The following is a 23,781-nucleotide window of genomic DNA, read 5'->3' as shown; positions in this document are numbered from 1 at the left end:
CCATGTCCCCTGCATCAGCAGGCAGACTCTCAACCACTGCGCCACCAGGGAAGCCCGGCAGGCAGATTCTTAATCACTGCGTCACCAGGGAAGTCCCAATATGTTCATTCTAATATTATTTTATTAGTTTGCTTGATATTAAACTAGCCTAGAATAGGTTTCTCCAGAACAGACCCTGAGACTAGGATTGAGGCTAGTTTATTTGGAAGATGATCTCCAGAAGCATTGGTAGGGGAGGGGACAGTGAGCCAGGGAAGGGAAGGCAGCCTGAGGAGGATGCATTCACAAGTATGTTACTACCATGGGGAACTGGGGCTCATTTCCATTGTGCAACCCTGGGAGGTGGTGGAGAGCACACCTGAGAATTGTCCCACCCCAAGGATGAGAAAGATGGAGAATTTAGCTACTAACTCCCATCTGTCACGGGAGCTGTTCCCAAGGATGTTAACTCCCTGGCACTTCCAGTCAGCCTGGCACCCAGCATGCTCCTGTGGTCAGAGAAGCTCTCAGGCTAAGGGATGCAGGTACTGGCAATAGAAAGCTATCAGTGTACAGGAATCAGTATCCTGTACAGTATAGGGATACTGAGTGCCAAGAGGATATGAGTGGTGCCAAAAGTATCTACTTCAGAGGCATAACTGATTATAAACACATTATTTAAGCTTCCTGTTAATGGGAGGAAACCAGAAGGCCAGAGCAACCAAGGGTGGCAAGATAAGGAAAGCACAAACTGTAATCTTTGTGATAGCAGCCCTACTTTCTTCCCACACAGATCCTTGCATGCCTCTCCTCAACTCCCAGGCAGTCACTGAAGGTCAGGCTAAGAGAGGCTTGAGAAAATTTTTGCTTGTCTTCATAGAAGACATTGGAAACAGGTCAGAGGAGGAGCTTTACAGAGCACAGCCAGCAAGACAATGCAGTCCCTTTCTCGTCAATGGGAACTTCATGCCTATATTCCAAGAAAATAATATTTCTTTCTCATGCTGTAAATTTTTTTATACATCTTTACTGGAGTATAATTGCTCTACTATGTTGTGTTAGTTTTTGCTGTACAACAAAGTGAATCAGCTATATGCATACATATATCCCCATATCCCCTCTCTCTTGAGCCTCCCTCCCACCCTCCCTATCCCAAAGGATATATTGGGGTATATATCCCACCCCTCTAGGTCATCACAAAGCACCAAGCTGGAGGAATCAGGCTCCCTGACTTCAGACGATACTACAAAGCTCCAGTAATCAAGACAGTATGGTACTGGCACAAAAACAGAAATATAGATGAATGGAACAGCATAGAAAGCCCAGAGATAAACCCACGCACATATGGTCATCTTATTTTTGGTAAAGGAGGCAAGAATAAACAATGGAGAAAAGACAGCCTCTTCAATAAGTGGTGCTGGGAAAACTGGACAGCTACATGTAAAAGAATGAAATTAGAACACTCCCTAACACCATACACAAAAATAAACTCAAAATGGATTAAAGACCTAAATGTAAGGCCAGACACTATAAAACTCTTAGAGGAAAACATAGGCAGAACACTCTATGACATAAATCACAGCAAAATCCTTTTTGACCCACCTCCTAGAGAAATGGAAATAAAAACAAAAATAAACAAATGGGACCCAATGAAACTTAAAAGCTTTTGCACAGCAAAAGAAAACATAAGAGGAAAAGACAACCATCAGAATGGGAGAAAATATTTGCAAATGAAGCAACTGACAAAGGATTAATCTCCAAATTTACAAGCAGCTCATGCAGCTCAATGTCAAAAAACCAAACAACCCAATCCAAAAATGGGCAGAAGACCTAAACAGACATTTCTCCAAAGAAGATACACAGATTGCCAACAAACACATGAAGGAATGCTCAACATCACTAACCGTTAGAGAAATGCAAATCAAAACTACAATGAGGTATCACCTCACACCAGTCAGAATGGCCATCATCAAAAATCTACAAACTATAAATGCTGGAGAGGGTGTGGAGAAAAGGGAGCCCTCTTGCACTGTTGGTGGGAATGTAAATTGATACAGCCACTATGGAGAACAGTATGGAGCTTCCTTAAAAAACTAAAAATAGAACTACCATATGATCCAGCAATCCCACTACTGGGCATATACCCTGAGAAAACCATTATTCAAAAAGCATCATGAGCCGCCGCAAGGCACAGGGATATTAGCTCGGTGCTTTGTGACAGCCTGGAAGGGTGGGATGGGGAGAGTGGGAGGGAGGGAGACGCAAGAGGGAAGACATATGGGAACATATGTATATGTATAGCTGATTCACTTTGTTATAAAGCAGAAACTAACACACCATTGTAAAGCAATTATATACCCCAATAAAGATGTTTAAAAAAAAAAAAAAAAAAAAAAAAAAAAAAAAAAAAAAAAAGCATCATGTACCACAATGTTCACTGCACCTCTATTTACAATAGCCAGGACGTGGAAGCAACCTAAGTGTCCATCGACAGATAAATGGATAAAGAAGATGTGGCACATATATACAATGGAATATTACTCAGCCATAAAAAGAAACGAAATTGAGTTATTTGTAGTGAGGTGGATGGACCTAGAGTCTGTCATACAGAGTGAAGCAAGTCAGAAAGAGAAAAACAAATACTGTATGCTAATGCATATATATGGAATCTAAAAAAAAAAATGGTTATGGAAGGGTAAGCTGTGACAAAGTGAGAGAGTGGCATGGATATATATACACTACCAAACATAAAATAGATAGCTAGTGGGAAGCAGCCGCATAGCACAGGGAGATCAGCTCGGTGCTTTGTGACCACCTAGAGGGGTGGGATAGGGAGGGTGGGTGGGATAGGGAGGGAGATGCAACAGGGAAGAGATATGGGAACATATGTATATGTATAACTGATTCACTTTGTTATAAAGCAGAAACTAACCACTGTAAGGCAATTATACTCCAATAAAGATGTAAAAAAAAATGGTTATGAAGAACCTAGGGCCAGGACAGGAATAAAGATGCAGATGTAGAGAATGGACTTAAGGACACAGGGAAGGGGAAGGGTAAGCTGGGACGAAGTGAGAGAGTAGCTTTGACATATATACACTACCAAATGTAAAACAGATAGCTAGTGGGAAGCAGCTGATTCACTTTGTTATAAAGCAGAAATTAGCACACCATTTTAAAGCAATTATACTCCAATAAAGATGTTTAAAAAATATGCTTAATATATCATCACTTCTCATCATTTTCTATTTTAAAACAGATTACTGCCAATGCCATGGGTGGTTCCTAAGAGTTTACATTAAATTTCCTTCATCTCAATGCAATGCATTTGTGTGTATATGTGTAAGTGTGTGAAGTCAGGGGTTTCCGTAGACTTAGAGTGAGTTACAGATTTCTGTTTTAGGAAAAAGTTTACAGATAAGGGAGCTGAAACCAGGAGAAATGAAGTGACTTGTCCAAGGTAACAAGGTGTAAGACCACCACTCAGGGGCTTCCCTGGTGGCGCAGTGGTTGAGAATCTGCCTGCCAATGCAGGGGACACGGGTTCGAGCCCTGTTCTGGGAGGATCCCACATGCCGTGGATCAACTGGGCCCGTGAGCCACAACTACTGAGCCTGCGCGTCTGGAGCCTGTGCTCCGCAACAAGAGAGGCCGCGACAGTGAGAGGCCCACGCACCACGATGAAGAGTGGCCTCTGCTTGCCACAACTAAAGAAAGCCCTTGCACAGAAACGAAGACCCAACACAGCAAAAATAAATTAATTAATAAACTCCTACCCCCAACATCTTCTTAAAAAAAAAAAAAAAAAAAAGGCCACCACTCAGACCTGATTTCCTCAAATTGAAGTAGACTATTTGGCAATGTGCATGGATATGAAATGCTTTCCATTAGCTACATCCATACTGAATAACTCGCAATTCACTGAATACTACACAAATACACAACTGTTCAAAAGGTTCCCAGTGCACTAGTAGAAATATTTTGCCCCATGGAGATTCCAACACTTTAACAGGGGGATATCTTCAAAAGATTTTGAAAAATACTGCCAATTCACCACTTGCAGATGCTTGTGGATACAGTTATTAGAGTCCATATTGAACTGCTCAAGACCCTTTCTTCTCTTCATTTTCTCTTCTTACCCATCTTTACTTGGGTGTCACCACATGCTCTTTACACTAGTTTTTACAAGTGGTGGGTTATAATCCATTTAGTGGGCCATGAAATCAACTTAAATGGGACACAATCAGCATTTTAAAAAATGAAATTAATTAGATTAGAAAATATCAGCGTATAACACAGCAAGCATTATTTTATGAAATTTTTGTTTCAGTCATATATGTATGTGTGTGCACTGGGTGGCAATTTTCTAACTGTGGATTACAGTCAAAAGCGCTTGAAAGTCAATGGCTCTCAGAGGGTCTCATAAGGACTTTAAAATGCTTTAACTCTGATTACCCCTTTCTCAACTCACATGTTGTGTTGGGTACTATTATTATAGTAACACAAATAATCATTTATCACAATATACAATGCCGGGATTTACCCACGTTTGCTAATTACATCTGTGAACTTTTATTACAGTAAAACTCACATAAAATTCACAGTTTTAACCATTTCACAGTGTACAATTCAGTGGCATTTAGTACATTCACAATGATGTGCAACCATCATCACTATCTGGTTCCAGAACATTTTCACTACCCCAAAAGGAAAATCCATGCCAGTTAAGCAATTACTCTCCATTCCTTCCTCTCCCCAGCCTCTGGCAACCAGTAACCTGCTGTCTATGGATTTGCCTACTCTGGACATTTCAAATGGAATCATACAATATGTGACCTTTTGTGTCTGCCTTCTTTCACTTAGCATGTGTTTGAGATTCATCCATATTGCAGCAAGCATCAGTACTTAATTCATTTTTTGTGAATAATATTTTATTGTATGGATACACCAGATCTATTTATCCATCATCCATTGATGGACATTTGGGTTGTTTTTACCTTTTGACTATTATGAATAATGTTGCTATGAACATTTGTGTCCAATTATCTGTTTGAATAGCTGTCTTCAGTTTTGGGGGTTATATACCTAGGAGTGGAATTGCTGGGTCATATGGTAATTCTTCGTTTAACTTTTTGAAGAACTACCAAACATTTTTCCACAGTAGCTGCACCATTTAAAATTTCCACCAGTAATGTACAAGGGTTCCAATGTATCCACATCCTCACCAATACTTGTTTTTTTTTTTTAATTTTTATTGGAGTCTAGTTGATTTACAACGTTGTGTTAGTTTCAGGTGTACAACAAAGTGAATCAGTTATATATATATACATATATACACCCTTTTTAAGATTCTTTTCCCATATAGGTCATTACAGAGTATTAAGTAGAGTTTCCTGTGCTATACAGTAGGTCCTTATTAGTTATCTATTTTATATATAGTAGTGTGTATATGTCAATCCCAATCTCCCAATTTAACCCTCCCCGCTTTCCCCCTGATAACCATAAGTTTGTTTTCTATATCTGTGATGTTTATTTATTTATTTATTTATTTTTTGGCTGCTTCAGGTCTTTGTTGCTGCACGTGGGCTTCTTCTAGCTGCAGCTAGCAGGGGCTACTCTTCATTGTGGTGCACGGGCTTCTAATCGCGGTGCCTTCTCTTGTTGCAGAGCATGGACTCCAGGCGTGCAGACTTCAGCAGTTGCAGCACGCAGGCTCAGTAGTTGTGGCATGTGGGTCCTAGAGTGTGCGGGCTTCAGTAGTTGCAGTGCATGGGCTCAGTAGTTGCGGCACACGGGCTCACTAGTTGCAGCACGCGGGCTCGAGGGCTCAGTAGCTGTGGCGCATGGGCTTAGTTGCTGCACAGCATGCAGGATCTTCCTGGACCAGGGATCAAACCTGTGCCTCCTGCATTGGCAGGTGGATTCTTAACCACCGTGCCACCAGGGGAGTCCCTGTGATATTTATTTTTATTTAAAAAATAATCATGGCCATTCTACTGGGCATGAAGTGGTATCTCATTGCAGTTTTGATTTGCATTTCCCTAATGACCAATGATGCTGAATATCTTTTCATGTGCTTGTAGGCCATTTGTACATCCTCTTTAGAAAAATATCTATTCAACTCATTTGCTCACTTTGTGATTGTCTTTTTGTTGTTGAGTTGTACAAGTTCTTTATAAATTCTGGATACTAGACACATCATTTATATAATTTGCAAATAATAGCTCCCATTCTGTGGTTGCCTTTTCACTTTCTTGATAATGTCCTTTGATGCATAAAAATTTTTAATTTTGATGAAGTCCAGTATATTTTCTCTTTTGTTGCTTGTGCGCTTGGTGTCATATCTAAGAAACCATTGCCAACTCCAAGATTATGAAGATTTACCCCTATGTTTTCTTCCAAAGGTGTTACGGTTTTAACTCTCACATTTAGGTCTCTGATCCATTTTGAGTTAATTTTTGTATGTGGTGTAAGATAAGGGTCCAACTTCATTCTTTTGCATGTGGGTATCCTGAACTTGATTTTAGAATCATTTTTCTTCTTTCTAAAGTGCATTCTTTTAAAAGTTCCTTTAGGGAAGGTTTCTTGGAGGTAAATTCAATCTATGTCAGTCTATGTCTTTGCTTCCCTTGTCCTTGAAAAAAGGTTTTGCTAAGCCTACAAATCTAGGTTGATGGTTATTTTCTCTTCAGAACTTTGAAGCTATCATTCTCCTGTGTTGTGGATTCCATAGCTGCTATTGAGAAACCTGATATCTACTTGTTGTCCTTTGTAAATTATCTACCTTTTTCCTCTGCCTGTTTTTTTTTTTTTTTTTTTTTTTTTTTGCGATACGTGGGCCTCTCACTGTTGTGGCCTCTCCCGTTGCGGAGCACAGGCTCCGGACGCGCAGGCCCAGCAGCCATAGTTCACGGACCCAGCCGCTCCGTGGCATGTGGGATCTTCCCGGACCGGGGCACGAACCCGTGTCCCCTGCATCGGCAGGCGGACTCTCAACCACTGCGCCACCAGGGAAGCCCCCTCTGCCTGTTTTTAAGATCTTCTCTGTCTTTGATATTCTTTGGTTTTACTAAAATATATCTGGGTATGACTTTCTTTTTATGTATCTATTCTGTCTTGGACTCTATCTGTGGATTCATGTCATCAGTTTTGGGAAATTCTCAGCCTTTGTGTCTACAAATATTGCCTTTTTTTTTTCTGTTTTCTCCTTCTGGAATTCCAATTAGATGTGTTATATTTTCTCATTATATCTTCCATGTAACTGACCTCTCTTTCAAATTTACTGCCTTGTCTCTATGCATTATAGTCTGAGCATTTCCTTCAGACTTAATTCTCTCTTCACCTGCGTATATTCTGCTGTTTACTTCATCCACTGAGTTATTAATTTCAATAATTATATTTTATTTATAAAGGTTCTAATTTATTTTTTTGAAATATGCCTTTTTTGAATTTTATTTTATTTTTTTATACAGCAAGTTATTAGTTATCCATTTTATACATATTAGTGTACGTGTGTCAATCCCAATCTCCCAATTCTACCCACCACCATCTCCCCCACCCCCCACCACTTTCCCCCGTTGGTGTCCATACATTTGTTCTCTACATCTGTGTCTCTATTTCTCCACTTTGCAGAAATCCCAAGGCTTAATTTTCTAATCCCAGTGCTGGTATTGACATTTTTCCCTCAAGGCAATCCTAGCCTTTCCATTTGTTTAAACTGCTCATCATTCCAAATTTAGCTGTTTTCATTTTCCATTTTTGGCACATGGGGATACCACTTATTTCTTGTATGTCAGTGATGTATTAAAACTATGTTTGAAATTTATCCAGGTTCTAGTCATCTCGTAGTGGGAGAGTCATTCTGTCTAGTCCATCATAATCTTAGCTGTGAAAAGCATTAGAAAATTTTAATTTATATCAGTTGAAGGTTGTAACTTTGGAAGAAAAAAGAAGTGAGAAACAAATAATAAGCCATGTAGATGTGCTGAATAACAGGATTTGGTTTCTTGGACCATGATTATATCATGTGTCTTTTTCTAGAAAGAGAGAAAGCAGAACAGATGAAGAAAAGTTAGTTATAAATGGGGCTAAAATGGCTTGAACCAAATTCACCCTAAAGAGCAAAAAAGAAAAATGTCATCTTATAACTGACTACTTAAAATAAGTCACATTTTCATGAGACGATATGCTTCTTGAGAATAAAGACTATATTTCTCCCATACTACTCAGGGCCCCAACACAGGATAAGTACTTATGTACTCTGTGGGATCCAAGACTGCTATATTAAAAAGATCTTTAAAGGTTATGCAGTTTAACACCTTAAATTTACAGACAAATAACTTGGATAACAGTTTTAAGCAATTTATCCTGAGGTCACACAGCTAGTATAGCAGATCATGGGAGTAGACCCCAAATCTCCTGACTCCAGGCCATGCGTGTGTATTACACCACACTATATCACTGAATTGAGCCAATATGAATTGTTCAAGTGTGTGGCACTGCATACCAAAAAGAAGGGGGAAAATCCTCTCTTTGAACTAGTTGTTTTTCTTCTTTTCCTTTTACAGAACTGATGACTTCATACATAACCTTGTTTGCTGAAAGAAGCACATATTTTCTATGAATATAAATACTCTATTGTATTTTTTTAAAAATAGTTTGCACTGTAAGGGCAAATTTAAAAAAATTTTTTTGGTAATAGTTCAACTCCTAATCTCAGTGTTTAAGGATACTGCCCAGGAGTAAGCAAGAAATAGAACTTCAGTTAGAGATCAGGAAAGAGCTGATTTGTGCATAAGAATCAAGGTGTCTCAGACAGAGACATAAATAGCAAAGAGGTGAAGAGGGAAAGAGCGAGCTGTACATGTGTGAGGCGGTCAGGTTGGGATCTAAAATTCTAAAAGATGGATATGCTTAGCTGATTTGGGGGAAGTTCTGAAGAGGTGAAGACTCAGTGTACACTGTCTTTGTCTATTTTCTACCTCCCTTCATGGTGAGGCTGAGTAGAACTGAACTGGAGTTTCCTTAGTGATTCTTTAGTAAAAGGCTGCCACATGGTCGAGGGTTTGCTTGTAGCACTATAGTCTTGTAGTCAAATGGTCATTTGACCATTAGGTACTCAGTTGCTTTACACAATACTAGGAATCCAAGAGAACATGTACAGGGCATCTTAATTTCCTTCCCCAGTAACAGAAATGAGCTATGGAGGCAGGGTAGGGAGATGTATAGGATAGATGCAGCTGGGCTGAGTAGAGCAAGGACCCATCAAGGACAGGTGTATGTATATATAGGTGAGGAGAGCTAGAGATGTAAGTAACATAATGACAACTCTGGATGTCCAAGAATAGACATAAGACTTTCCCACAGCTCACAGCCAGGATTAGTAACAGATCATCTAGAAAGAAACTACCCCTGTTTTACTACTTAAATAGTCCCATTGGGCCACTGATGGACATAGCAGGGAATGATAAAAGATGGGGCAGATACACATAGAGAGGGTGCGGTCAGAGTGGATATGGGGGGACTAGTCAGGAGGTAACTGCAGCCAAAGTGAAATGATACCATCTTGAATAACAAAAGGGTTGTAAGTACAGTCAAAAAGATATTTGAATGTTCTAAGAGAATACTACATAAAATTTTGGTGCCATAAACTTGAAAGAAATGTCTGATTACATAGGAAACACAAATTACAAAAATTGACTTAAGAAGAAAAAGGAAACCTTAGTAGACTGGGTTGCACCAGGGGTGAGAGGTGGGATTGAAAGGGTAAAAAGTATGTAAAAATGTCTACCCTCTAAAAAGTTCCAAGCTAGAATGATTAATCAAAAGAATGCTATCAAACACTTAGGGGACTTCCCTAGTGGTCCAGTGGCTAAGACTCTGCACTCCCAATGCAGGGGGCCCGGGTTCTATCCCTGGTCGGGGAACTAGATCCCACATGCCTTAACTAAAAGATCCCATATTCCGCAACTAAGACCCGACACAGCCAAATAAATTAATTTTTTTTTAAAAAAAGAAAAAACATTCAGAGTGCAGGTAATATCTATGATATTCACATTATTCCAAAGCATCAGAAAAGAAGGCATTTTCCCAATTCATCTTACAAGGTTAGAATAACCTCAGGACCAAAATCTTCCCAAGAATCATTCAAAACTGTAGAACAGCCTCTTAAAAAATATAAACTAAAAATTATAAATAAAATATATAACAACTGATTCTAATGGCATATTTGTAAACCACAGTGCGCCCAAATATGCTTTACTTCAGAAATTAAAAGATAGTTAAATACTAGAATATCTATAAAGTGATCAACCAATGAATTTTATTAATAGAATAGAAGATTAAAAAGAGCAGAAGGTCAGGAGCCAGTCATTATAGCAGAAATCAGAGGCTGAAGAAGCAGCCAGGGGGTCCAGTCAAAACAGGTGAAGAGGGTTATTCCAAGCAAACAACAGGGACAGTGAGAAAACTAAACTATACGGGTTGAGTCGGTAAATTAGACATTTGGTGATCTTTCCTGTTGTTTTCTCTTTTTCCCTTAGGGGTCCTTCAACTACAACAGGAAGATCCTTCCTAGCACAAATAATTCAAGCTGTTTAGTATTCCCCATGAGGCTCCCATTGGTGTGCTACCAGTACAGCTGGAATTTAAAAAAAAATAGTAATATCTAATAAAATCACAGATTTCTTTGTAAAGTTGGCTGGTGATGAGAAGTCATATTAGCCCAGAGATTATACCCGTGAGATGTTAAGATCTCTAAGAGAACTGAGTAGATCAACAGACATTTGGGTTAGATGTCGAGAATGGGCTTTGGCTACAGGTGGCCCCGAGGAGGAAATCTGCCCTCGTCACTCACTCGGTGACCTTGAGTCATTTACTTCAACTCTCAAGTCTATATTCCCATCTGTAAAATGGAGATAACGTGACATATCTCTCAGGGTTGTTATGAAAATTAAATGAGATAATGAAAATGAAGAAGTTAGAACAAAGTCTGGCCCATAGTAAGGCATAGTAGCCCTTATCTTACATTGATTATTATTGTATTTGTTGAAACTGAGGCCAATCGCCAACCCCTTCATCACACATGCTTTCTCCTCTGACCACCGGATGGCACATCAACATTGCCCTTCCCAAGTGAGAAATGCCCTTAAGTTCTGCAGCCTGAGACCTCAGGAATGCTCTGGTTAAGCCACTCTTCGTGAATTTTGTCAGAAGAGCAAACCAACCTTCTTGAAAGGCATAAGCAAAGTATCTGCTTTCCTCCTGATATGTTAGTTCAGCAAGGAGTGGGCAGGATATAAGTTAGTGATTGAATATAAAATTATATATAAATATTGAGATACACTAGGTTTCTGGCATTAGGAAGCAAGGTAATTTGAGGTATTAACTTCCTTTTCCTTTTATATTTTAGAATATTACTTCTTTGAAGTACTATTCTATACATATTTTCATTTTTTCCTGAAAATAACACTCTGAAGTACACAGGACAAAGTACATTTTACCTGTTTAACTGGTGTGAAAATTGAGGCTCTGGAAAGTTTAGTGACTCATTCAAAGCCAAAGAGATATTTGGTGTCAGAATCTGAACTGCCACCCAGATCTTAAGACATCATGTACAGGAATGCTCTTTTGTTTCTTTCCCTCCCTCCATCCTTCCCTTTTTATTTCCTTCCCTCCCTTCTTTTCTTCCTTTCTTCTTTTCTCTTCTTTCCCTTCCCCCAGCTCCTCCCCCTTTTTCTTCATCATGCAATATTTCACATATATATATGTCTGATCTAAATAAAATGAATGCCCATTAACCCACCATTCAGCTTAAAAAATATACTACCAACACTTCTGAAGCCCCATGCATTCCACCCCCTACTGTAATCACTATCCTGGATTTTGTAGTTATCGTTACCTTTTCTTTCCAGTTTTATCATCTTATCACTTATGTTTCCCTACAAATATCTATATTGCTTTATTCTGCATATTGATGAACTTTCTGTAAATGGAATCATACTGTCTGTATTCTTTTTGGCTAATATGCATCTGAGATTCATTCCTGTTGATGTGTATAGCTGTAGCTCATTTTCACTGCTTTAGAATATTCCATTGTATGAATATACTGCACTTTATTCATCTGTTCTCCTACTGATGGGCGTTTGGGTTGTTTTCAGTTATGTGTTATTCTAAACAAAACTGCATACAACTCCAGTTGCACATGTGCAAGAGTTCTTCCAGTGAAATTACTGACTCATGGAATGTACCTACCTACGCTTTAGTGGCTAATGCCAAATTGTTTTCCAACCTGATTGTACCAATTCCCATAAGCATATGAATTCCAATTAGTCCCCATTTTCATCAGCCTGGAATTGTGAGAAATCTTAGCCCATTTCACACCTTGTGCTCAGATCTTGGATTCTAAACACCACTCTCTAATGAAAGGAACCAGAGTTCCTTGGGGAAATAGTTGATTCCAGGGCCAAGGCAGGTAATATATAAGATGAGACTAGAACATCTTTTGCCAGAAAGTAAGAACATGCTCCAAAAACAAAACAAAACACAGGGGCAAAGTAACTCCTAAGTGCCAGAGCTGGAACAATTTGAGCAGCAAAACATATAATTATAGTATTAGATTATAATCCATAAATAAATGAGTCCACACTGATAAAAATAATAAATGAAATAAATAAATGGTAGAGATGGGACAACTCTTCCTTACGGTAGAACTTGAATTAATAAATGTAAAAGGAAAGAGAAAAATATAAAATCACCATGAAATACCACAATAATAACTGTTGTAGCCAAATTGCATCAATAGATGATAAAACTAGTGGGTAAAAGTTTGAGGAGAAATAAAGTTTCATGACTTCAAAAGATCTCCCCCAACATACTTATTAATTACAAAGGGAAAGATGTAATTTTATGGTGGAGAAACTTGGCAGAAACCACGTTAACCAAGTGATCAGGGTTAATACCACCAATAATAAAATATATCAACATCATGAACCCTGTGATATGATGCAGTGAAGACAACACAATATTTCATGGTATTCTCACCTAAACTGCAGAACCTGAGTTCAATCATGAAAAAACATTAGGCAAACTCAAATTGAGAGACATTTGGCAAAATCATCTACACTCTTCAAGAATATCAAGGTCATAAAGGACAAGGAAAGACTGAGGAGCTACTGCAGACCTCAGGGCACCAAGGATAACTAACAACTAAATGCAATGTGAGATCCTAGATAAGATCCTGGAATAGAAAAGGGACATTAGTGGGAGATTAGTGGCAAAATTTGTACAAGGTCTTCAGTTTAGCTAGTAGTACTGTACCAATGTTAATTTCCTGATTCTGACGATTGTAGTATGCTTATGTCAGATGTTAACATTAGGGGAAGCTGGGTGAAGGATACACGAAACTCTGTACTATTCCAGCAACTTTTCTATCAGTCTAAATTTAGTTCGACATAAATTTTTCACCAGTCCAAAGTTGTAAAATTGGTAACTAAGTATGGAAAGAAATAGGTGTCATAAAGGTAGGAAGTAGAATATCAGCTGTATGCCTGATAAAGTTGTTGGATAATGTGGCTCAAGTATGAGGCAACAATAAGCTTCTTAATACCATCCCCAGACCTAGACACACTGACTATCCACCCAGACAGGTAGCACTAGACCCTGAGGTCTATTGGGCAAAGGCAGTGGCTTTACAAATAAGATCATTCATGCACTTTCTCTCTGAAACAAGCCAATTGCAGGAATCTGTCCACATGTGTCTGTTTCTAAAGCCAGTGTTCTTAAGAAAAAAAACAAACAGTTTGAGATATAATTTATATACCATAAAAGTTACCCATTTTTAGCATATAATCCAAATGAGTTTCAGCAAGTTTAATACAATTGTGCAACTATCACCACAATCCAGTTTTGGATTCTTGCTGGAAGTCTACTCATTTCTTAACATTGCTCAGACGTTACCTCTTCCATTATGTATCTATAATTCTCACATCCCTGCCAACTCTTCTCACCCCCAGCCCCTCCCCACACACACTTAAGAACTCCCCCTCCCCCATCCAACCAAAACACCCTGTGAGTCCTCAATGATTGCATTTGCACATGTATTTGTTGGACCGTGATTCATAGTTCATGAGTTGGTTTCGCTCTTACTGGGCCATGCTCCTGGAGGATAAAGATCATGTTTCATGTATCTTAATATCTCTTGCTCCTGGCACAGCTTATGGTAGGCATTAATAGTGTTGTTAATTCTCTTCCTTCATTCAATGAATAATTGGTTACTTTTTGGATTGATTTGCTGGTTGGGACCAGACCTGTGCATTTCTGAAGGTTTTACTTATTTTCCCCTTCTTCCTTTTCCTTTTTTTGTCCTTATTTGTCACCCATTTTAGAGAAGGTAGAGAAGCAACAAAGCATAAAGAAATATATGTGTTTAGGCAAAGAGGAATATATATAAAGCAACAGTTACCAGTTTTGGATAAAAAATGAAATATTTACCATAATATTTTGTTAAAAGTTGGTCCGTTATTAATATTTTGCCTAATATAACTGACTTTGAATCTGAGAACATAGGTTTTTTTCCTAATGGTCCTAAAAATAATTTTCAACAGTAGGGAAGTTTTAGCAAGCTATAGATGCTTGGTCTTTATATAATTGCTTAAAGTTTCGAAGGCGAAGAAATGTAGGTCATTTGGCATTGCAGTTCTCTGCTCCAGCTGTCACTGAATAATCATGGATCACAACAACCGGAGTTTCAGCCCATCATCTCTCCAAGAACCATCAAGTGTTAGAGCCTCTGCCATTACTCGTAAGTCTAATAATAGTCTATAGAACACCACGTATGAGAATAGCCTTTCTTGCTAATTTTTATATCCTGTGGCTACCGACAGGAGACTTACCTGTTCCTCTTATCTGACCTCACAGAGAGATGATGCCAGAGACTAGTTAGGAGACTCAACTGGCATAAAGAGACCTACACTCCAGTGGCCAGAAGTCACTGATGGTTACCAAACTGGTAACAAATTCTGTACTCTTATTACTCTTTACTTGAAAACTCACTAATAAGTGAAGGCAGTCAAACTATTTTCTAAATTTATTTAATAAGGATTCTGTAAGGATTTAAATGGGGAATATAAAGAACTTTGTCTCATTCAAGCTGGAGTAACAGTCTACAGGTAAAGTAGCTTCTCTCTTCTAGGTACAAAATAGTACCTAGAAGTACCTAGAAATGACAGATCTCAAAGCTACCATAGAACATTCTGGTAAAAAAATTCTGGGACCTCAGGTAGCCTCCAAAATGTTTATTATACATGGAAAAGATATTTTATGACAGGGCTTAGTTTAGAAGCTGAAAATGATTTCATCTGTAAACAGATTATCTTTTGTCCGCTATTGTGATTTTTTATATACTATTTTAGATTTCTTTAATTTTTCCTTGTGTATTTTTTAAATCCCTTAGGCTTCATGTTAGCTCACTAGCATTTGTGGCCTGGCACCTGTTTTGACTACGTAATCATGTGTCTTTCCCTACACAGTGCAGACCCTGAAGCTTTATCTGCTAGGACCAGCCTTCCGCTGCCCTAGGAGGGCCTCCCAGTTGCTTGCTGTATCTGTTTTTTCCCAGAAGAAAACAAGAGAAAATTAACAAGGTTGATTTTACTTTCTACATAAGAAATTATACTGGGCCCTTAATCTATTGTTGAGACTATTGTTAAAGTTAAAATTTACTGAGCTCTTTCCATGTGTTAACTTATTTAAACAATATAGCTTTATGAGGTAGATAACCTTACCATGGCCCATTATACAACAGAAGGAATAAGGCAAGGGTGTTAAAAAAAAAAATTTGCCCAAGATCATATCATTAGTACTGGACTGGAACCCAGGCGGACTGGCCCCAAAGCCCACACTCTTAACCCCTGCACTACTGAATTTCCTTTGAACCTCCAAATCATGTTTTCCCCCTGCTGGACAACAACTAATCCCCAGGAACACACTTACATTAGAGATTCAGCCTGGGAATTAGGAAAATTGGGTTCTTATTCTGCGCTTTAACTACCTGGAAAGGAAGAGCATTCTAGGTAGGGAAAATGCTTGTGCCAAGGTCTAATGGCCATAGGGAAGAGGAAAGAAGGCCAATACCAGGGACAGTGGGAAGCTATTGCAGTGTTTCAAGCTGGGGGAAGGAGGGGGTTAGCTGTACTATGATCACAAAGATCACCCTGCCTGGCTAAAAGAGAGGAAAAGTGGATTCAGGAAGATTTGTTAGGAAGCTACTGAGAAAATCCATGCAAGAGGTGATGGTAGTTTGGGCTAGGGTACTGGTATAGTATGGGGGGTGGGGCAGGGAGGATGGAAAAAAGGTATCTTCTTGGGACTTCCCTGGTGGTCCAGTGGTTAAGAATCTGCCTTCCAGTGTAGGGGACACGGGTTCGATCCTGGTTGGGGAACTAAGATCCCACATGCCTGGGACAACTAACTACTGAGACTTCACGCTCTGGAGCCCCCGTGCCACAACTAGAAGCCCGTGCGCCGCAACAAAGATCCCGTGTGCTGCAACTAAGCCCCAGCACAGCCAAATAAATAAATAAATACTAAAAAAAAAAAAAAAAAGAGCGAGAAAAGATATCTTCTTGATTGAAACTGATTCTGATTAGATTATATATAGACCCTTTAACAAAACATTCCAGAAATTACACTTCCAAATATGTGTTACTGCCTTAAAAGTGTCATATTGGTAGGTTATACACCCATTTTAATGATGCTGCATGGCTCTAAACAATTTTGTAAAGTTTCTTTTAGAAATTCGTTTAGAACCAGGTTATAACCAAACCAGAAAAACAGACTTATTGCTCTCTATATAGTCATACTTTATAAATCCCCAAAGCTAAGGAACTATGTGTAACATTGTTAACTTTATGCAGGCTTTATGAGAACTTCCTTTTATGAGTTTGACCTTCCAAGGCATATAGTGAGGACACTTTGGGAAGAAAACTAGCAAATGTTGGGCAGGGGTGAACAAAAGCTAAATTGTCTGATTCTTTATCAAAGAATGAGGATATATTCTTTTGGCAAAGGGGGAGCCAACTTGGGAAATCCAGAGGCAGAAGAAATCCTTGGACAGTCAGGAGGGAATTTTTTTTTAAGGGAGCAGATAACCAATAAATCTTAGGAGACTGACAACAAATTTCTCACAGAAAAAAAAAAAGAAGAATGAAGTTATAGCCATCTGTTTTTAGAAGAAGTAGGAAGCATGGTGGGGAGAGTTCAAATTTCAGAACCAAGTCAAACTCAGACTCTAATTAGCTGTGCAGGTTTGCACAGATTGTCTCTGTGCCTTACTTTCCTCATCTGTAAATTGGAGACACATATGCCAGGAGTTTTGTGAGGTTTTATTAATTGAGCCCTGATTTCCAACCCCTCCCTCAATTTCTTTCACCTCAATACCTTTTCTTCAGGTTGAAGAGCAGGAAACTCTGGGGGGAGCAGGGGTGAAGGGGCTACCCTACAGGAGCTTTCAGGCTTCCTGGCTTCAGCTTTCTTAGCTCTGCAATTCCAGGCCACAGAGAAAAGAATGCCTGGCGACTTTATCAGCCTCTCTGCAGAGAAGGCCAGCAGCCAGTAACCTTTGGTTCAACAGACATTCCCAGAGCACCCTGTCATTTAAGGAAAGCAGCAGCCCATTTACGTCCCTGAATCTTTGAAAGAAACTGAAACAACCTCAACGCCCAAGAGTAGGAAACTGGTTGAATTGTGAGACATAATACCCAAAGGCACAGTCACCTGATGGAATTTTAATCGAAGAAGAATATGAAATGACATGAGGAGATGTTCATAATGAATTAAGTAAATATCGCCATGAACCAGTATATATAGTACGGATTCCTGTCTTTTTTTTTTTTTTTTTTTTTTTCCTTTCTCTTTCTTCCCTTTGCGGTACAAGGGCCTCTCATTGTTGTGGCCTCTCCCATTTCGGAGCACAGGCTCCAGATGTGCAGGCTCAGCGGCCATGGCTCACAGGCCCAGCCGCTCCACAGCATGTGGGATCCTCCCGGACCAGGGCACGAACCCGTGTGTCCCCTGCACCGGCAGGCGGACTCTCAACCACTCGCCACCAGGGAAGCCCGGATTCCTGTCTTTTAAAATAATTGATTTATAGAGAAAAAATAGAAGGAAATAAAAATTAACAATAAATTCTAAGTGGTAGGAATGTGGGTGTTTAAAATTTTTCTTTCTAAGCCTTATGCAATAAACAATAGTTTTAATATAAAGTATAATACATAAATCTGATATAGCATTTGAAAAACAACTCCACGAGGAGAAATTATGACAACTTCATTCACCCCTTGATGCTCCATGTTGTACAGTAGGGAAATTTCATATAGTTCAGACTTCCCAATACCAGAGGCTCCCAGCCCCGCAGTGCATCTGTACTCTCTTTGGCATTCACATCTTGACAGTCACCTCTCAGGGTGGCAGCAAGATAACTAAGGAAATTCCTGTCCTGTAATCTCTGCAGGAGGCCAGGTCTCCATGTGAGTAGAGAGCAGGCAAAGGGGAGGAAAGCACAAGGCCTAGACTTCCTTGAGTTCTTAAAACAAGAGTACATGTAAGTAGTTAAAACACTTTACATTTATCATTACTGTAGTTGTTAAGAATAACTACCATTTACTGAACACTTTCCTTGTGCCAGGTACATTCTGCATTATCTCATTTAATTTTCACAATGGCCACTTAGATATTATCCCTATTTCACAGATAAAGACACAGGCTGAGGTCAGACAACGTGCCAAAGTTCCCAGTGCAAAGAAGTAGCAGACGTAAGGTGTTTCAGAGATTGCAAAAATATTTCAACATGGCCTCAGTTATTCTTTGCACTACTCTGTGAGATGAGCATTCTGTTTTAACCTGTAAAATGAAGGGACAGATGGCTTCAAAGTCTCTTCTAAGGTTCTACATGGCTGATCCCAAAGGGCATTTCCAGTTTTTGGTTTCAGTAGAGGGATCGTGTACTGAATAGGTCAATAGGTGGGAGCCAAACACTTTGGGCCTGTTACACTAGATTACAGGGAGCATATTTTAATCTGACCCTGAAAGACAGTAGCGTGTGGTGGGAGACTAGATACTAGCAGCAAACAACCAGATCATAACGATAAGATTGTCAAGGAGACAATCTGTAAAGGGGATATAGGATCAACTACTTTCTGGAGTTTGCTGGAGGGAAGGAGAGAGCCAAGGCAGAATAGCCTAGGTCTCTGGATGATGTTTGATGCATGGTGGACCAGCTCAACCCCACCTGCAAAGGCCCTGTGTAAATAGCTGTGAAATTTAGGCCCAGTATGTAGGCTTTCATAAAATTGTATTTTATTCAGGTCCTGAATAAGACAATCTGCTACTAATTCTTAAAGTACTATATGTGTTAACATTGCCTTTTTGATACACTCACATAACAGAAAGAAAGACAACATGGCTATAATACTGTACTGCATTTTCATTTCTTATTTGGATGAAAGTGGGACTACACCAAAGTTGTTTGAAAGTAGTGAACTGAGACCCTGAGTTATTTTCGTACTATCTATACTGTTTGCTACATCAGAAGTAAATTTTCATGACTGGTCTCAATGGAAATAAATTTTCAAATTAGTAATTTGATTTAAAAAAATATTGCTTTTGTGTGTGTGTCTTAGGTGGGGAGCAAGAGGCAGCAGGAGAGGAAGCATTTTCCCAGAATTATGAATTAGCAACCTTGGATCCTTGCCCAGGCTCTGCCCCCAACCAGCTAAGTAATTCTGAATAAACTTCTTAAATTTCAGATTCCTCACCTGTACAAGGAGATTCTAAAAGGCAGGTGATGTTTGATGTTGTTAATGTTCTATGTGACAAACCGGCATTCCACTGGTATACATAACAGTAAACAAAAATCCAGTTGAGCCCCTTAAGTCCAGATAAGTATCGCTAAATGCTATAAGACTGACACTTGTCTTTATCCTGTCTTTATCCTCCAGAGTATGGATGGTGGGCACTCTAAGTAGGAAGCTTTGATGTTACACTAGCAGAAAAGGTTTCCCTTCACTTTGTCCTCACCTGGTACAGAGAAAAGGAAGAGGAAGTGGGTAAGAGTATAGGATTTGGAAGCTGCATTCTTGGGAGTCAAGACCGGAAGACGCCTCCTCCAGTTGCTCTGACCTGACCTCTAGTTAATCCCGTACAAGTTTAATTTGACTGTCCCTAGATGGTACCTATCACCTGCTGGGATCTGTCAGTCCTTGGATTTGTGCTCTCCCAGAAGTAAGGGTCTGTTCTTTGACATCCTAGGAGGAATTGTTATGCTCTAAGAAGGATAGAGGAGATACAGAACTAACTACCAATGCTTACATCTTAACGAATTCAATACATAATGTGTCACAGGGTTAAAAATGTGGAAATTAGCTTTTCAAATTTATGTTTAATTATTCTGAGGACCTGCTTGGCCATCACGTATCTACTGTACTTGTTATGAGGATGAAATAGGAAAAACTCAAAAGAGGATACTAAACACTAGGTAGGACAGCTTTTAGAAATCAAGAAGCAGAATTTCCCATGTGGTCAGGCAAACAAACCAATCATTATTTTCACACCCACCCAAAGGTTCTGACACTTTATGCTTCAAAGGCTTGTGTGGTAGTTCAATCCTACTTGAAGAAGCTTACAAGGCCCTGTGCCCAGCTTCGAGTATTTTCATAGATTTCCCTTGTTCAGTAACCGTGGCCCCCCAATTTATCATTCTCATATCACTCCATCCTCTCTTCGTCTGTTCTATAAGCTTTTAGTGCCTTCCATGTTCACTGTTCTTCCCCCAACCAAAATAATCTCGGGGGATTGCCTAAGGGGAAATCCCTATAAAAGTATCAACACTAGGAGAGAGTGAGGACGAGTTACTGCCCATAAATCGGGCACTTTAAAGGCTTTTGCTTTAATCACCGTTTAGGACTTAAAACCATGAGGAAAGGAGGAGCTTTCCTCCGCGAGGAGTGCCCACCTTCATCCGCCGGCTGCAGTTTCCCAAGAGTAAAGGAAGGCATCACCTCATCACTTCCAAGATTCCGTCGACCCTTCTCTACGTTGGCAGGTATTTCCTTCACGACGCCGAACACTTTCTAACACCCCGACCGCTTAAGCGCTCCTGAAGTTTTCCAATTGCCGTGGCGACGCTCCCGGCTTTGTTTTTCTACTTCCCTAGGCAGAAGCCCGCCCACTAGCGTCAAAGCTAGCTCTTCACTGGCCCGAAGGTGTGCTCGTCTCCTCAGCAAGCCATTCAGAGCCTTACTTTCTACGCCGGGGATTTGAAAAACGGAAAAGACCTCGACCTGTTCCTGGGAGTAGGGTGGGGCTGTGAATGAGTGACAGCTTGACCCTCCAATAGTCAGAGCCATAGGACCTGCCCCTTGTGGCTCCGGGGCTAGAAAAGAGAGTCGATGCCGGCAGCAGTGATGAGTCTTGGGAGGTACTGGCAGCTTGGCGGTTCCGAGGAGCGGCTGCTGCTGGTGGCCTTTTTGCAGGTGAGTGGTTTTAATATTGCTGTTGCGAACGTTTCCATTTCTCAATGATGTGGTGGTTTATTTTGGCGTGCGGGAGGGCCAGTTCCTTTCCTCCCCGGGTTCAGTCTTTGACGGGAGTCTGGCACTCGCGCGTCCACCCCTCAAGCTCCGACCCTCACTTATCCCCCAGGTCCCGCTCAGCTGTCCTTTTGTCAGAATAAGCCTCTCTGGTCTGACAGCCGAAAGGAGGATTCCGCTTGGTAGAGGTACCTTGACGGCAAGAATAAACAGGAATTGAAGGGAGTGATGAACTCAACTCCCCTGGACGTCTGAGGCACGGGGTGACAGAGCCCCGTAAATAGTAGGGCTCCCACTGGAAGGGAGCTCGGTGTGTTTTCAGGGCTGTGCCACTATATTGAGGGCCATGGCAGACCTGGCCCTAAAAGTCTCAGTAGACAGAAAAAACTTGAACGTCATGAAAGGAGAAATGTGAATATCTGCAATGGTTTATGGAGGGTTCTAGTCTGGAGCTAAATCACAGGTTCTTCGAACCACTACAAATGAAAAAATAAGTGTATTTCTTCTCCTTTCGAAGGGATGGGGGCCATATTACTGGAGAAGGACAACAGAAATGTGTAATGGAAGTGAAGTTCACAGTTAACGTTTTAAGGATAATTGGTTGTTAGTTAACTTATTGTAACTCTCATTCCCCTACCACCTCCCTTCCAAATTATGGAGGCTTTATAGCTTGTGAGTGGTACCAGAATGTTAACTGACTGAATGCACACTTTTGGGGAAAAAAATCAAATGCTATCTTTCACCAGTAGCTATTAGGGTTTTCTATAATGAAAGCTGAACACATGTCATTTTGTCTTTTATTTTAAAACTGTTTTCCCTGAGGCCAGGGGACTAGGTTTGATCCATCTTTGTGTTCCTGTAGCACCTCACACACCACAGATGCTACTCAATTGTGGTGGGGTTGAGAGAAGCATAATTCAAACAAATGGTGTCATGGAAGGAGCTCTGAGTTGGCAGTCAAGGCACCTGGGTTTTAGTCTTGAAGCTATTTGTGTGATCTTAAATCATTTCAGTTATCTGTCTCTTAATTTTTGCATCTTTAAAAAGTGGATGTCGCATTGGATTATTTCCAAGGTCCATGCCTGTGTTCAAAGTCTGTTTTAAACTAAAGATCCTTAGACGTTTTCCACCACAAGTACATCAGCAAAATCTCATTGCAGTAAATTCCTAACCAGCCTGTTAGCAAATAAAAGTTCCCAGCTACAACAGTAGTACCTGTTCTTTTGTGTCCATATTTAAACCAAACCAAGTGGATCATTGTAGAAAATTTGGCTTCTGTCCAGAATGAACATTGTACAGAAGTATAATGTGGCAGAAAATGTCATCCTTTATTCCATCACTCAGAGGCAACCACTGTTGGTGTCCGGGTAGATCTTTCAGTCTCTCTTCCTCTTTTGCCTCCTATGGTTGGTTGAAATTAAGTGACATGTTTCATTTTAAGTAATGACATCTAAATTCAGCCATGCCCTCATCTTTGTGTATCTGGTGCCTAGAGCATAGAGGACACGCCAGCGTCTGAACTGTGAGGTCACTTGAACATCCTTGGAATGAAATCTGGTGTGAAGGGATATTTATATGGGGAAATAGGACTAAAAGTATCACTTAATAACAAAACTCTTTAACTGAAACTTGGCCACAAATATGGATAAAGTATAGTTTATAAAATGTAAAATAAATGTTAGCCACTTCACTAAAGCATTTGGATTGTAGAATATTGCTTAGTATTTGGTATGCTTCTAGGACTGTATCTTACTGGCAACGCCTCTTTCCTGAAACACAACATTTGATTGCATTCCTACTTCCACTGTCTAATTTAACCTTTTCTCCTTCCTGCCACCCTCATTTTGCTTTATTCCCAGCTTTTACTTCTGCTCATACCATCAGCAAGTCAGGATCACTCTCAAGGGTCTGAGGTCTGTGTCAGTGTTCATGTGTTAGTCAAAAAGTCTGCTCCATTCAACCCAGAATACCTCACACTCTTTGGTAGACCACTTCACCCTAATCTCATTTAGTCTTCTTCATAGCCCCTTGAGAATAGTAATTAGATAGGAAGGAGGTGTCATGAGTGGGTGTTGTGCACATCAGTGATGCCACGCAGGCTGGAACAGGCCACATGCCCCAGGCACACACATATGTCATTACACGTGTGTCCCTTTCCTGTGAAGAGGGGTCTACCTGCTATGGTTTGTTACCTTTGTAACAAGTGGTTAATAGGTAT

General features: G+C 40.0%; 1 protein-coding gene and 1 long non-coding RNA gene across 2 annotated transcripts in view; one reads left to right on the top strand and one right to left on the bottom strand.

Moving 5' to 3' along the window:
- LOC116759259 overlaps positions 1-21,157 on the bottom strand; it is a 41,432-nt gene extending 20,275 nt beyond the window's left edge. Inside the window, exon 1 of the long non-coding RNA XR_004351396.1 lies at positions 20,987-21,157. This is a non-coding gene — a long non-coding RNA (uncharacterized LOC116759259). The remainder of the gene's footprint in view (positions 1-20,986) is intronic.
- A 232-nt stretch (positions 21,158-21,389) lies between these two features.
- The window catches only part of BPGM (bisphosphoglycerate mutase), a 32,966-nt gene continuing 30,574 nt past the window's right edge, over positions 21,390-23,781 (top strand). The window contains exon 1 of the mRNA XM_032643383.1: positions 21,390-21,506. The gene's annotated coding sequence lies outside the window, so the exon portion shown is untranslated. The remainder of the gene's footprint in view (positions 21,507-23,781) is intronic.

This window comes from Phocoena sinus, chromosome 9 (genome assembly GCF_008692025.1).
Source record: "Phocoena sinus isolate mPhoSin1 chromosome 9, mPhoSin1.pri, whole genome shotgun sequence".
Lineage (NCBI taxonomy): Eukaryota > Metazoa > Chordata > Mammalia > Artiodactyla > Phocoenidae > Phocoena > Phocoena sinus.
This window is presented reverse-complemented; position numbering and strand designations above follow the sequence as displayed.